Here is a 15,785-nt window from a genome sequence, read left to right as displayed (position 1 = left end):
AGCAGCAATCTCCCTGACTCCCTGTAATAGCAGCAATCTCCATGACTCCCTGTAATAGCAGCAATCTCCCTGACTCACTGTAATAGCAGAAATCTCCCTGACTCCCTGTAATAGCAGCAATCTCCCCTGACTCCCTGTAATAGCATAAATCTCCCTGACTCCCTGTAATAGCAGCAATCTCCCCTGACTCCCTGTAATAGCAGAAATCTCCATGACTCCCTGTAATAGCAGAAATCTCCCTGACTCCCTGTAATAGCAGAAATCTCCCTGACTCCCTGTAATAGCAGAAATCTCCCTGACTCCCTGTAATAGCAGAAATCTCCCTGACTCCCTGTAATAGCAGAAGTCTCCCTGACTCCCTGTAATAGCAGAAGTCTCCCTGACACCCTGTAATAGCAGCAACCTTCTGACTCCCTGTAATAGCAGAAATCTCCCTGACTCCTTGTAATAGCAGAAATCTCCCTGACTCCCTGTAATACCAGAAAACTCCCTGACTCCCTGTAATAGCAGCAACCTTCTGACTCCCTGTAATAGCAGAAATCTCCCTGAATCCCTGTAATAGCAGAAATCTCCCTGACTCCCTGTAATAGCAGCAATCTCCCTGACTCACTGTAATACCAGAAATCTCCCCTGACTCCCTGTAATAGCAGCAATCTCACCTGACTCCCTGTAATACCAGAAAACTCCCTGACTCCCTGTAATAGCAGCAACCTTCTGACTCCCTGTAATAGCAGAAATATCCCTGACTCCTTCTAATAGCAGAAATCTCCCTGACTCCCTGTAATAGCAGCAATCTCCCTGACTCCATGTAATACCAGAAAACTCCCTGACTCCCTGTAATAGCAGCAACCTTCTGACACCCTGTAATAGCAGAAATCTCCCTGAATCCCTGTAATAGCAGAAATCTCCCTGACTCCTTCTAATAGCAGAAATCTCCCTGATTCCCTGTAATAGCAGCAATCTCCCTGACTCCCTGTAATAGCAGCAATCTCCCTGACTCCCTGTAATAGCAGCAATCTCCTGACTCCCTGTAATGTAATAGCAGCAATATCTTGACTCCCTGTAATAGCAGCAATCTCCCTGACTCCCTGTAATAGCAGAAATCTCCCTTACTCCCTGTAATAGAAGAAATCTCCCTGACTCCCTGTAATAGCAGAAATCTCCCTGACTCTCTGTAAAAGCAGCAATCTCCCTGACTCCCTGTAATAGCAGAAATCTCCCTGACTCCCTGTAATAGCAGCAATCTCCCCTGTCTCCCTGTAATAGCAGCAATCTCCTGACTCCCTGTAATAGCAGAAATCTCCCTGTAATAGCAGAAACCTCACTGACTCCCTGTAATAGCAGAAATCTCCCTGACTCCCTGTAATAGCAGCAATCTCCCTGACTCCCTGTAATAGCAGCAATCTCCCTGACTCCCTGTAATACCAGAAAACTCCCTGTCTCCCTGTAATAGCAGCAATCTCCCTGAGTCCCTGTAATAGAAGAAATCTCCCTGACTCCCTGTAATAGCAGAAATCTCCCTGACTCTCTGTAATAGAAGAAATCTCCCTGACTCCCTGTAATAGCAGAAATCTCCCTGGCTCTCTGTAAAAAGCAGCAATCTCCCTGACTCCCTGTAATAGCAGAAATCTCCCTGACTCCCTGTAATAGAAGAAATCTCCCTGACTCCCTGTAATAGCAGAAATCTCCCTGACTCTCTGTAAAAGCAGCAATCTCCCTGACTCCCTGTAATAGCAGAAATCTCCCCTGACTCCCTGTAATAGCAGCAATCTCCTGACTCCCTGTAATAGCAGAAATCTCCCTGTAATAGCAGAAACCTCCCTGACTCCCTGTAATAGCAGAAATCTCCCTGAATCCCTGTCATAGCAGAAATCTCCCTGACTCCTTCTAATAGCAGAAATCTCCCTAATTCCCTGAAATAGCAGCAATCTCCCTAACTCCCTGTAAAAGCAGAAATCTCCCTGTAATAGCAGCAATCTCCCCTGACTCCCTGTAATACCAGAAACCTCACTGACTCCCTGTAATAGCAGCAACCTTCTGACTCCCTGTAATAGCAGAAATCTCCCTGAATCCCTGTAATACCAGAAATCTCCCTGACTCCCTGTAATAGCAGCAATCTCCCTGACTCCCTGTAATACCAGAAAACTCCCTGACTCCCTGTAATAGCAGCAATCTCCCTGAGTCCCTGTAATAGAAGAAATCTCCCTGACTCCCTGTAATAGCAGAAATCTCCCTGACTCTCTGTAATAGAAGAAATCTCCCTGACTCCCTGTTATAGCAGAAATCTCCCTGACTCTCTGTAAAAAGCAGCAATCTCCCTGACTCCCTGTAATAGCAGAAATCTCCCTGACTCCCTGTAATAGAAGAAATCTCCCTGACTCCCTGTAATAGCAGAAATCTCCCTGACTCTCTGTAAAAGCAGCAATCTCCTGACTCCCTGTAATAGCAGAAATCTCCCTGTAATAGCAGAAACCTCACTGACTCCCTGTAATAGCAGAAATCTCCCTGACTCCCTGTAATAGCAGCAATCTCCCCTGACTCCCTGTAATAGCAGCAATCTCCCCTGACTCCCTGTAATAGCAGCAATCTCCTGACTCCCTGTAATAGCAGAAATCTCCCTGTAATAGCAGAAACCTCCCTGACTCCCTGTAATAGCAGAAATCTCCCTGAATCCCTGTAATAGCAGAAATCTCCCTGACTCCTTCTAATAGCAGAAATCTCCCTGATTCCCTGTAATAGCAGCAATCTCCCTGACTCCCTGTAATAGCAGAAATCTCCCTGACTCCCTGTAATAGCAGCAATCTCCCCTGACTCCATGTAATACCAGAAAACTCCCTGACTCCCTGTAATAGCAGCAACCTTCTGACACCCTGTAATAGCAGAAATCTCCATGAATCCCTGTAATAGCAGAAATATCCCTGACTCCTTCTAATAGCAGAAATCTCCCTGACTCCCTGTAATAGCATCAATCTCCCTGACTCCCTGTAATACCAGAAAACTCCCTGACTCCCTGTAATAGCAGCAACCTTCTGACTCCCTGTAATAGCAGAAATATCCCTGACTCCTTCTAATAGCAGAAATCTCCCTGACTCCCTGTAATAGCAGCAATCTCCCTGACTCCATGTAATACCAGAAAACTCCCTGACTCCCTGTAATAGCAGCAACCTTCTGACACCCTGTAATAGCAGAAATCTCCCTGAATCCCTGTAATAGCAGAAATCTCCCTGACTCCTTCTAATAGCAGAAATCTCCCTGATTCCCTGTAATAGCAGCAATCTCCCTGACTCCCTGTAATAGCAGCAATCTCCCTGACTCCCTGTAATAGCAGCAATCTCCTGACTCCCTGTAATGTAATAGCAGCAATATCTTGACTCCCTGTAATAGCAGCAATCTCCCTGACTCCCTGTAATAGCAGAAATCTCCCTTACTCCCTGTAATAGAAGAAATCTCCCTGACTCCCTGTAATAGCAGAAATCTCCCTGACTCTCTGTAAAAGCAGCAATCTCCCTGACTCCCTGTAATAGCAGAAATCTCCCTGACTCCCTGTAATAGCAGCAATCTCCCCTGTCTCCCTGTAATAGCAGCAATCTCCTGACTCCCTGTAATAGCAGAAATCTCCCTGTAATAGCAGAAACCTCACTGACTCCCTGTAATAGCAGAAATCTCCCTGACTCCCTGTAATAGCAGCAATCTCCCTGACTCCCTGTAATAGCAGCAATCTCCCTGACTCCCTGTAATACCAGAAAACTCCCTGACTCCCTGTAATAGCAGCAATCTCCCTGAGTCCCTGTAACAGAAGAAATCTCCCTGACTCCCTGTAATAGCAGAAATCTCCCTGACTCTCTGTAATAGAAGAAATCTCCCTGACTCCCTGTAATAGCAGAAATCTCCCTGGCTCTCTGTAAAAAGCAGCAATCTCCCTGACTCCCTGTAATAGCAGAAATCTCCCTGACTCCCTGTAATAGAAGAAATCTCCCTGACTCCCTGTAATAGCAGAAATCTCCCTGACTCTCTGTAAAAGCAGCAATCTCCCTGACTCCCTGTAATAGCAGAAATCTCCCCTGACTCCCTGTAATAGCAGCAATCTCCTGACTCCCTGTAATAGCAGAAATCTCCCTGTAATAGCAGAAACCTCCCTGACTCCCAGTAATAGCAGAAATCTCCCTGAATCCCTGTCATAGCAGAAATCTCCCTGACTCCTTCTAATAGCAGAAATCTCCCTAATTCCCTGAAATAGCAGCAATCTCCCTGACTCCCTGTAAAAGCAGAAATCTCCCTGTAATAGCAGCAATCTCCCCTGACTCCCTGTAATACCAGAAACCTCACTGACTCCCTGTAATAGCAGCAACCTTCTGACTCCCTGTAATAGCAGAAATCTCCCTGAATCCCTGTAATACCAGAAATCTCCCTGACTCCCTGTAATAGCAGCAATCTCCCTGACTCCCTGTAATACCAGAAAACTCCCTGACTCCCTGTAATAGCAGCAATCTCCCTGAGTCCCTGTAATAGAAGAAATCTCCCTGACTCCCTGTAATAGCAGAAATCTCCCTGACTCTCTGTAATAGAAGAAATCTCCCTGACTCCCTGTAATAGCAGAAATCTCCCTGACTCTCTGTAAAAAGCAGCAATCTCCCTGACTCCCTGTAATAGCAGAAATCTCCCTGACTCCCTGTAATAGAAGAAATCTCCCTGACTCCCTGTAATAGCAGAAATCTCCCTGACTCTCTGTAAAAGCAGCAATCTCCTGACTCCCTGTAATAGCAGAAATCTCCCTGTAATAGCAGAAACCTCACTGACTCCCTGTAATAGCAGAAATCTCCCTGACTCCCTGTAATAGCAGCAATCTCCCCTGACTCCCTGTAATAGCAGCAATCTCCCCTGACTCCCTGTAATAGCAGCAATCTCCTGACTCCCTGTAATAGCAGAAATCTCCCTGTAATAGCAGAAACCTCCCTGACTCCCTGTAATAGCAGAAATCTCCCTGAATCCCTGTAATAGCAGAAATCTCCCTGACTCCTTCTAATAGCAGAAATCTCCCTGATTCCCTGTAATAGCAGCAATCTCCCTGACTCCCTGTAATAGCAGAAATCTCCCTGACTCCCTGTAATAGCAGCAATCTCCCCTGACTCCATGTAATACCAGAAAACTCCCTGACTCCCTGTAATAGCAGCAACCTTCTGACTCCCTGTAATAGCAGAAATCTCCCTGAATCCCTGTAATAGCAGAAATATCCCTGACTCCTTCTAATAGCAGAAATCTCCCTGACTCCCTGTAATAGCATCAATCTCCCTGACTCCCTGTAATACCAGAAAACTCCCTGACCCCCTGTAATAGCAGCAACCTTCTGACTCCCTGTAATAGCAGAAATCTCCCTGAATCCCTGTAATAGCAGAATTCTCCCTGACTCCTTCTAATAGCAGAAATCTCCCTGATTCCCTGTAATAGCAGCAATCTCCCTGACTCCCTGTAATAGCAGCAATCTCCCTGACTCCCTGTAATAGCAGCAATCTCCTGACTCCCTGTAATGTAATAGCAGCAATATCTTGACTCCCTGTAATAGCAGCAATCTCCCTGACTCCCTGTAATAGCAGAAATCTCCCTTACTCCCTGTAATAGAAGAAATCTCCCTGACTCCCTGTAATAGCAGAAATCTCCCTGACTCTCTGTAAAAGCAGCAATCTCCCTGACTCCCTGTAATAGCAGAAATCTCCCTGACTCCCTGTAATAGCAGCAATCTCCCCTGTCTCCCTGTAATAGCAGCAATCTCCTGACTCCCTGTAATAGCAGAAATCTCCCTGACTCCCTGTAATAGCAGAAATCTCCCTGACTCCCTGTAATAGCAGAAATCTCCCTGACTCCCTGTAATACCAGAAAGCTCCCTGACTCCCTGTAATAGTAGCAATCTCCCTGACTCCCTGTAATAGCAGAAATCTCCCTGAATCCCTGTAATAGCAGAAATCTCCCTGACTTCCTGTAATAGTAGCAATCTCCCTGACTCCCCGTAATAGCAGAAATCTCCCTGAATCCCTTTAATAGCAGAAATCTCCCTGACTCCTTCTAATAGCAGCAATCTCCCTGACTCCCTGTAATACCAGAAAACTCCCTGACTCCCTGTAAAAGCAGAAATCTCCCTGACTCCCTGTAATAGCAGCAATCTCCCTGACTCCCTGTAATAGCAGCAATCTCCATGACTCCCTGTAATAGCAGCAATCTCCCTGACTCACTGTAATAGCAGAAATCTCCCTGACTCCCTGTAATAGCAGCAATCTCCCCTGACTCCCTGTAATAGCATAAATCTCCCTGACTCCCTGTAATAGCAGCAATCTCCCCTGACTCCCTGTAATAGCAGAAATCTCCATGACTCCCTGTAATAGCAGAAATCTCCCTGACTCCCTGTAATAGCAGAAATCTCCCTGACTCCCTGTAATAGCAGAAATCTCCCTGACTCCCTGTAATAGCAGAAGTCTCCCTGACTCCCTGTAATAGCAGAAGTCTCCCTGACACCCTGTAATAGCAGCAACCTTCTGACTCCTTGTAATAGCAGAAATCTCCCTGACTCCCTGTAATAGCAGAAATCTCCCTGACTCCTTGTAATAGCAGAAATCTCCCTGACTCCCTGTAATACCAGAAAACTCCCTGACTTCCTGTAATAGCAGCAACCTTCTGACTCCCTGTAATAGCAGAAATCTCCCTGAATCCCTGTAATAGCAGAAATCTCCCTGACTCCCTGTAATAGCAGCAATCTCCCTGACTCACTGTAATACCAGAAATCTCCCCTGACTCCCTGTAATAGCAGCAATCTCACCTGACTCCCTGTAATACCAGAAAACTCCCTGACTCCCTGTAATAGCAGCAACCTTCTGACTCCCTGTAATAGCAGAAATATCCCTGACTCCTTCTAATAGCAGAAATCTCCCTGACTCCCTGTAATAGCAGCAATCTCCCTGACTCCCTGTAATACCAGAAAACTCCCTGACTCCCTGTAATAGCAGCAACCTTCTGACTCCCTGTAATAGCAGAAATCTCCCTGAATCCCTGTAATAGCAGAAATCTCCCTGACTCCTTCTAATAGCAGAAATCTCCCTGATTCCCTGTAATAGCAGCAATCTCCCTGACTCCCTGTAATAGCAGCAATCTCCCTGACTCCCTGTAATAGCAGCAATCTCCTGACTCCCTGTAATGTAATAGCAGCAATATCTTGACTCCCTGTAATAGCAGCAATCTCCCTGACTCCCTGTAATAGCAGAAATCTCCCTTACTCCCTGTAATAGAAGAAATCTCCCTGACTCCCTGTAATAGCAGAAATCTCCCTGACTCTCTGTAAAAGCAGCAATCTCCACTACTCCCTGTAATAGCAGAAATCTCCCTGACTCCCTGTAATAGCAGCAATCTCCCCTGTCTCCCTGTAATAGCAGCAATCTCCTGACTCCCTGTAATAGCAGAAATCTCCCTGTAATAGCAGAAACCTCACTGACTCCCTGTAATAGCAGAAATCTCCCTGACTCCCTGTAATAGCAGCAATCTCCCTGACTCCCTGTAATAGCAGCAATCTCCCTGACTCCCTGTAATACCAGAAAACTCCCTGACTCCCTGTAATAGCAGCAATCTCCCTGAGTCCCTGTAATAGAAGAAATCTCCCTGACTCCCTGTAATAGCAGAAATCTCCGACTCTCTGTAATAGAAGAAATCTCCCTGACTCCCTGTAATAGCAGAAATCTCCCTGGCTCTCTGTAAAAAGCAGCAATCTCCCTGACTCCCTGTAATAGCAGAAATCTCCCTGACTCCCTGTAATAGAAGAAATCTCCCTGACTCCCTGTATTAGCAGAAATCTCCCTGACTCTCTGTAAAAGCAGCAATCTCCCTGACTCCCTGTAATAGCAGAAATCTCCCCTGACTCCCTGTAATAGCAGCAATCTCCTGACTCCCTGTAATAGCAGAAATCTCCCTGTAATAGCAGAAACCTCACTGACTCCCTGTAATAGCAGAAATCTCCCTGACTCCCTGTAATAGCAGCAATCTCCCCTGACTCCCTGTAATAGCAGCAATCTCCTGACTCCCTGTAATAGCAGAAATCTCCCTGTAATAGCAGAAACCTCCCTGACTCCCTGTAATAGCAGAAATCTCCCTGAATCCCTGTCATAGCAGAAATCTCCCTGACTCCTTCTAATAGCAGAAATCTCCCTAATTCCCTGTAATAGCAGCAATCTCCCTGACTCCCTGTAAAAGCAGAAATCTCCCTGTAATAGCAGCAATCTCCCCTGACTCCCTGTAATACCAGAAAACTCACTGACTCCCTGTAATAGCAGCAACCTTCTGACTCCCTGTAATAGCAGAAATCTTCCTGAATCCCTGTAATACCAGAAATCTCCCTGACTCCCTGTAATAGCAGCAATCTCCCTGACTCCCTGTAATACCAGAAAACTCCCTGACTCCCTGTAATAGCAGCAATCTCCCTGAGTCCCTGTAATAGAAGAAATCTCCCTGACTCCCTGTAATAGCAGAAATCTCCCTGACTCTCTGTAATAGAAGAAATCTCCCTGACTCCCTGTAATAGCAGAAATCTCCCTGACTCTCTGTAAAAAGCAGCAATCTCCCTGACTCCCTGTAATAGCAGAAATCTCCCTGACTCCCTGTAATAGAAGAAATCTCCCTGACTCCCTGTAATAGCAGAAATCTCCCTGACTCTCTGTAATAGCAGAAATCTCCCTGTAATAGCAGAAACCTCACTGACTCCCTGTAATAGCAGAAATCTCCCTGACTCCCTGTAATAGCAGCAATCTCCCCTGACTCCCTGTAATAGCAGCAATCTCCCCTGACTCCCTGTAATAGCAGCAATCTCCTGACTCCCTGTAATAGCAGAAATCTCCCTGTAATAGCAGAAACCTCCCTGACTCCCTGTAATAGCAGAAATCTCCCTGAATCCCTGTAATAGCAGAAATCTCCCTGACTCCTTCTAATAGCAGAAATCTCCCTGATTCCCTGTAATAGCAGCAATCTCCCTGACTCCCTGTAATAGCAGAAATCTCCCTGACTCCCTGTAATAGCAGCAATCTCCCCTGACTCCATGTAATACCAGAAAACTCCCTGACTCCCTGTAATAGCAGCAACCTTCTGACTCCCTGTAATAGCAGAAATCTCCCTGAATCCCTGTAATAGCAGAAATATCCCTGACTCCTTCTAATAGCAGAAATCTCCCTGACTCCCTGTAATAGCATCAATCTCCCTGACTCCCTGTAATACCAGAAAACTCCCTGACTCCCTGTAATAGCAGAAATCTCCCTGAATCCCTGTAATAGCAGAATTCTCCCTGACTCCTTCTAATAGCAGAAATCTCCCTGATTCCCTGTAATAGCAGCAATCTCCCTGACTCCCTGTAATAGCAGCAATCTCCCTGACTCCCTGTAATAGCAGCAATCTCCTGACTCCCTGTAATGTAATAGCAGCAATTTCTTGACTCCCTGTAATAGCAGCAATCTCCCTGACTCCCTGTAATAGCAGAAATCTCCCTTACTCCCTGTAATAGAAGAAATCTCCCTGACTCCCTGTAAAAGCAGCAATCTCCCTGACTCCCTGTAATAGCAGAAATCTCCCTGACTCCCTGTAATAGCAGCAATCTCCCCTGACTCCCTGTAATAGCAGCAATCTCCTGACTCCCTGTAATAGCAGAAATCTCCCTGTAATAGCAGAAACCTCACTGACTCCCTGTAATAGCAGAAATCTCCCTGACTCCCTGTAATAGCAGAAATCTCCCTGACTCCCTGTAATAGCAGCAATCTCCCTGACTACCTGTAATAGCAGCAATCTCCCTGACTCCCTGTAATAGCAGAAAACTCCCTGACTCCCTGTAATAGCAGCAATCTCCCTGAGTCCCTGTAATAGAAGAAATCTCCCTGACTCCCTGTAATAGCAGAAATCTCCCTGACTCTCTGTAATAGAAGAAATCTCCCTGACTCCCTGTAATAGCAGAAATCTCCCTGGCTCTCTGTAAAAAGCAGCAATCTCCCTGACTCCCTGTAATAGCAGAAATCTCCCTGACTCCCTGTAAAAGAAGAAATCTCCCTGACTCCCTGTAATAGCAGAAATCTCCCTGACTCTCTGTAAAAGCAGCAATCTCACTGACTCCCTGTAATAGCAGAAATCTCCTCTGACTCCCTGTAATAGCAGCAATCTCCCCTGACTCCCTGTAATAGCAGCAATCTCCTGACTCCCTGTAATAGCAGAAATCTCCCTGTAATAGCAGAAACCTCACTGACTCCCTGTAATAGCAGAAATCTCCCTGACTCCCTGTAATAGCAGCAATCTCCCCTGACTCCCTGTAATAGCAGCAATCTCCTGACTCCCTGAAATAGCAGAAATCTCCCTGTAATAGCAGAAACCTCCCTGACTCCCTGTAATAGCAGAAATCTCCCTGAATCCCTGTAATAGCAGAAATCTCCCTGACTCCTTTTAATAGCAGAAATCTCCCTGATTCCCTGTAATAGCAGCAATCTCCCTGACTCCCTGTAATAGCAGAAATCTCCCTGACTCCCTGTAATAGCAGCAATCTCCCCATACTCCCTGTAACACCAGAAAACTCACTGACTCCCTGTAATAGCAGCAACCTTCTGACTCCCTGTAATAGCAGAAATCTCCCTGAATCCCTGTAATAGCAGAAATCTCCCTGACTCCTTCTAATAGCAGAAATCTCCCTGACTCCCTGTAATAGCAGCAATCTCCCTGACTCCCTGTAATACCAGAAAACTCCCTGACTCCCTGTAATAGCAGAAATCTCCCTGAATCCCTGTAATAACAGAAATCTCCCTGATTCCCTGTAATAACAGCAATCTCCCTGACTCCCTGTAATACCAGAAAACTCCCTGACTCCCTGTAATAGCAGCAATCTCCCTGAGTCCCTGTAATAGAAGAAATCTCCCTGACTCCCTGTAATAGCAGAAATCTCCCTGACTCTCTGTAATAGAAGAAATCTCCCTGACTCCCTGTAATAGCAGAAATCTCCCTGGCTCTCTGTAAAAAGCAGCAATCTCCCTGACTCCCTGTAATAGCAGAAATCTCCCTGACTCCCTGTAATAGAAGAAATCTCCCTGACTCCCTGTAATAGCAGAAATCTCCCTGACTCTCTGTAAAAGCAGCAATCTCCCTGACTCCCTGTAATAGCAGAAATCTCCCCTGACTCCCTGTAATAGCAGCAATCTCCCCTGACTCCCTGTAATAGCAGCAATCTCCTGACTCCCTGTAATAGCAGAAATCTCCCTGTAATAGCAGAAACCTCACTGACTCCCTGTAATAGCAGAAATCTCCCTGACTCCCTGTAATAGCAGCAATCTCCCATGACTCCCTGTAATAGCAGAAATATCCCTGTAATAGCAGAAACCTCCCTGACTCCCTGTAATAGCAGAAATCTCCCTGAATCCCTGTAATAGCAGAAATCTCCCTGACTCCTTCTAATAGCAGAAATCTCCCTGATTCCCTGTAATAGCAGCAATCTCCCTGACTCCCTGTAATAGCAGAAATCTCCCTGACTCCCTGTAATAGCAGCAATCTCCCCTGACTCCCTGTAATACCAGAAAACTCCCTGACTCCCTGTAATAGCAGCAACCTTCTGACTCCCTGTAATAGCAGAAATCTCCCTGAATCCCTGTAATAGCAGAAATCTCCCTGACTCCTTCTAATAGCAGAAATCTCCCTGACTCCCTGTAATAGCAGCAATCTCCCTGACTCCCTGTAATACCAGAAAACTCCCTGACTCCCTGTAATAGCAGAAATCTCCCTGAATCCCTGTAATAGCGGAAATCTCCCTGACTCCTTCTAATAGCAGAAATCTCCCTGATTCCCTGTAATAGCAGCAATCTCCCTGACTCCCTGTAATAGCAGCAATCTCCCTGACTCCCTGTAATAGCAGCAATCTCCTGACTCCCTGTAATAGCAGCAATCTCCCTGACTCCCTGTAATACCAGAACTCTCCCTGACTCCCTGTAATAGCAGAAATCTCCCTGACTCCCTGTAATAGCAGAAATCTCCCTGACTCCCTGTAATAGCAGAAATCTCCCTGACTCCCTGTAATAGAAGAACTCTCCCTGACTCCCTGTAATAGCAGCAATCTCCTGACTCCCTGTAATAACAGAAAACTCCCTGTAATAGCAGCAACCTTCTGACTCCCTGTAATAGCAGAAATCTCCCTGAATCCCCGTAATAGCAGAAATCTCCCTGACTCCTTCTAATAGCAGAAATCTCACTGACTCCCTGTAATAGCAGAAATCTGCCTGACTCTCTGTAAAAGCAGCAATCTCCCTGACTCCCTGTAATAGCAGCAATCTCCTGACTCCCTGTAATAGCAGAAATCCCCCTGACTCTCTGTAATATCAGCAATCTCCTGACTCCCTGTAATAGCAGCAATCTCCTGACTCCCTGTAATAGCAGCAATCTCCCTGACTCCCTTTAATAGCAGCAATCTCCTGACTCCCTGTAATAGCAGCAATCTCCTGACTCCCTGTAATAGCAGCAATCTCCTGACTCCCTGTAATAGCAGCAATCTCCTGACTCCCTGTAATAGCAGATATCTCCCTGATTCCCTGTAATAGCAGATATCTCCCTGACTCCCTGTAATAGCAGCAATCTCCTGACTCCCTGTAATGTAATAGCAGCAATCTCCTGACTCCCTGTAATAGCAGCAGTCTCCTGACTCCCTGTAATAGCAGAAATCCCCCTGACTCTCTGTAATATCAGCAATCTCCTGACTCCCTGTAATAGCAGCAATCTCCTGACTCCCTGTAATAGCAGCAATCTCCCTGACTCCCTGTAATACCAGAACTCTCCCTGACTCCCTGTAATAGCAGAAATCTCCCTGACTCCCTGTAATAGCAGAAATCTCCCTGACTCCCTGTAATAGCAGAAATCTCCCTGACTCCCTGTAATAACAGAAAACTCCCTGTAATAGCAGCAACCTTCTGACTCCCTGTAATAGCAGAAATCTCCCTGAATCCCTGTAATAGCAGATTTCTCCCTGATTCCCTGTAATAGCAGATATCTCCCTGACTCCCTGTAATAGCAGAAATCTCCCTGACTCCCTGTAATAGCAGCAATCTCCTGACTCCCTGTAATAGCAGAAATCCCCCTGACTCTCTGTAATATCAGCAATCTCCTGACTCCCTGTAATAGCAGCAATCTCCTGACTCCCTGTAATAGCAGCAATCTCCCTGACTCCCTGTAATACCAGAACTCTCCCTGACTCCCTGTAATAGCAGAAATCTCCCTGACTCCCTGTAATAGAAGAACTCTCCCTGACTCCCTGTAATAGCAGCAATCTCCTGACTCCCTGTAATAACAGAAAACTCCCTGTAATAGCAGCAACCTTCTGACTCCCTGTAATAGCAGAAATCTCCCTGAATCCCTGTAATAGCAGATTTCTCCCTGATTCCCTGTAATAGCAGATATCTCCCTGACTCCCTGTAATAGCAGCAATCTGCCTGACTCTCTGTAAAAGCAGCAATCTCCTGACTCCCTGTAATAGCAGCAATCTCCTGACTCCCTGTAATAGCAGAAATCCCCCTGACTCTCTGTAATATCAGCAATCTCCTGACTCCCTGTAATAGCAGCAATCTCCTGACTCCCTGTAATAGCAGCAATCTCCCTGACTGCCTGTAATAGCAGCAATCTCCTGACTCCCTGTAATAGCAGCAATCTCCTGACTCCCTGTAATAGCAGCAATCTCCTGACTCCCTGTAATAGCAGCAATCTCTTGACTCCCTGTAATAGCAGCAATCTCCTGACTCCCTGTAATAGCAGATATCTCCCTGATTCCCTGTAATAGCAGATATCTCCCTTACTCCCTGTAATAGCAGCAATCTCCTGACTCTCTGTAATGTAATAGCAGCAATCTCCTGACTCCCTGTAATAGCAGCAATCTCCTGACTCCCTGTAATAGCAGCAATCTCCTGACTCCCTGTAATAGCAGCAATCTCCCTGACTCCCTGTAATAGCAGCAATCTCCCTGACTCCCTGTAATAGCAGCAATCTCCTGACTCCCTGCAATAGAAGAAATCTCCCTGACTCCCTGTAATAGCAGCAATCTCCTGACTCCCTGTAATGTAATAGCAGCAATCTCCTGACTCCCTGTAATAGCAGCAATCTCCCTGACTCCCTGTAATAGCAGCAATCTCCCTGACTCCCTGTAATAGCAGCAATCTCCCTGACTCCCTGTAATAGCAGCAATCTCCTGACTCCCTGCAATAGAAGAAATCTCCCTGACTCCCTGTAATAGCAGCAATCTCCCTAACTCCCTGTAATAGCAGAAATCTCCCTGACTCCCTGTAATAGAAGAAATCTCCCTGATTGCACCTTATCCACTTTGTTTAGCTATTTTATTATTGGAGAAAAAGAAATCAGAGATACATACCTACACATGGGCTCATCAGCGCCATTTCCCTGCATTGGGTATAAGGCACAGTGATCCCTATGGCTACTTGCATTTTATATAAGGTTTCCCAACCCATATGTAACTACATGTGAGTAGAACATAATACATGAAATGTATCACTACTGATCCATGAACAAGTAGATGCAGCAATGCTCATATGGAGCAGTACACACCACTGCAACACCGCGCTGGCAGAAGTCCACCATCACTATCAGCGCACACTTATCCCAGCCCTGTCCTTAGTCCAGGTAATCCGTCTGAGAGCTGCGCAGCTCCGCATTACCCCACAAGTCCGTCTGCACGCCCTCGCTAGCCACTGCCCACAGGCCAGTGCCCCATTACCACCCAGTAACACCCATTCAGTCCCAAGTGAGATACGTCTGACTCACCTATAGATACCTACGCTCAGCCCCGGAGCATGCGCACTGTGAAAACGCGCTATATCCGTCCAGGGAACCGACACTGCTCTGCTTCTGCGCCGTAGCCACATACCCCTGTACTGTGCCACACGCTCTATACCAGCATCATCACCACAGATAACAGCAGATCTGACGCAGCTAATGGATTATAGTGCAGAGTCCATTTAATCAGCTGGAGGGTTGTGTCCTGCGCTAATCCCCGTTATCTGTATGTTAGTAAGTCAGGCACTCCTGATGAAGCTCACCTTGTTATTCACAATGCGACATCGACAGCCACTGCAGATTCTGCTCTGACAACACATGGACCCTTCATATTTGCCCGTCTCCGGTGGAGCTGGCACCATCGCCAGAGTGGTCCCTACCAGGATCGCCAACATGGGGAGAGCCAGGCTCGGCAGTGTTACCATAGCTGCAGATGGAAGAGTTCTGTCACAGCCTCAGCACCCGACACTTATATTGTGTATTTAGTACACACCCTGACGGATGATTCACCACCAGATTGTTATATAATGATGTCACCGGGAACTTCCAGAGACCAAAATCACACGTCAGTTTCTCTGTGTGCCCCTCTGCCCCTGTCCTATGATGTCACCTGTCCTATGATGTCATCAGTCCAATACCCAAATAATTCATGTTGGAACAAGTAGCATTAGGACAAAAAAATCGGAGCCCTGGTCAGTATGGAAGGGGGGGTCTCAGGGCCTAAGTCAGCATGGATCGTAGATGTGCAAAATATCCATTGCACTGACATGCGGGGGACGCCCGGCACAGGGCAAATCCATTACACTGACATGCGGGGGACGCCCGGCACAGGGTAAATCCATCCCACACGCCGGATCCATTTCCCCGCACACTGTAGCAGCGTTCCATGCTGGATTAGGCCCTTAGAGAAGCCTATTTCCATTATGTCTATCTCACACATGATTGTACAAAACATTTATCCAGTGGCACTT

Source organism: Pseudophryne corroboree, chromosome 5 (genome assembly GCF_028390025.1).
Source record: "Pseudophryne corroboree isolate aPseCor3 chromosome 5, aPseCor3.hap2, whole genome shotgun sequence".
NCBI lineage: Eukaryota > Metazoa > Chordata > Amphibia > Anura > Myobatrachidae > Pseudophryne > Pseudophryne corroboree.
Note: the sequence above shows the minus strand (reverse complement) of the source record.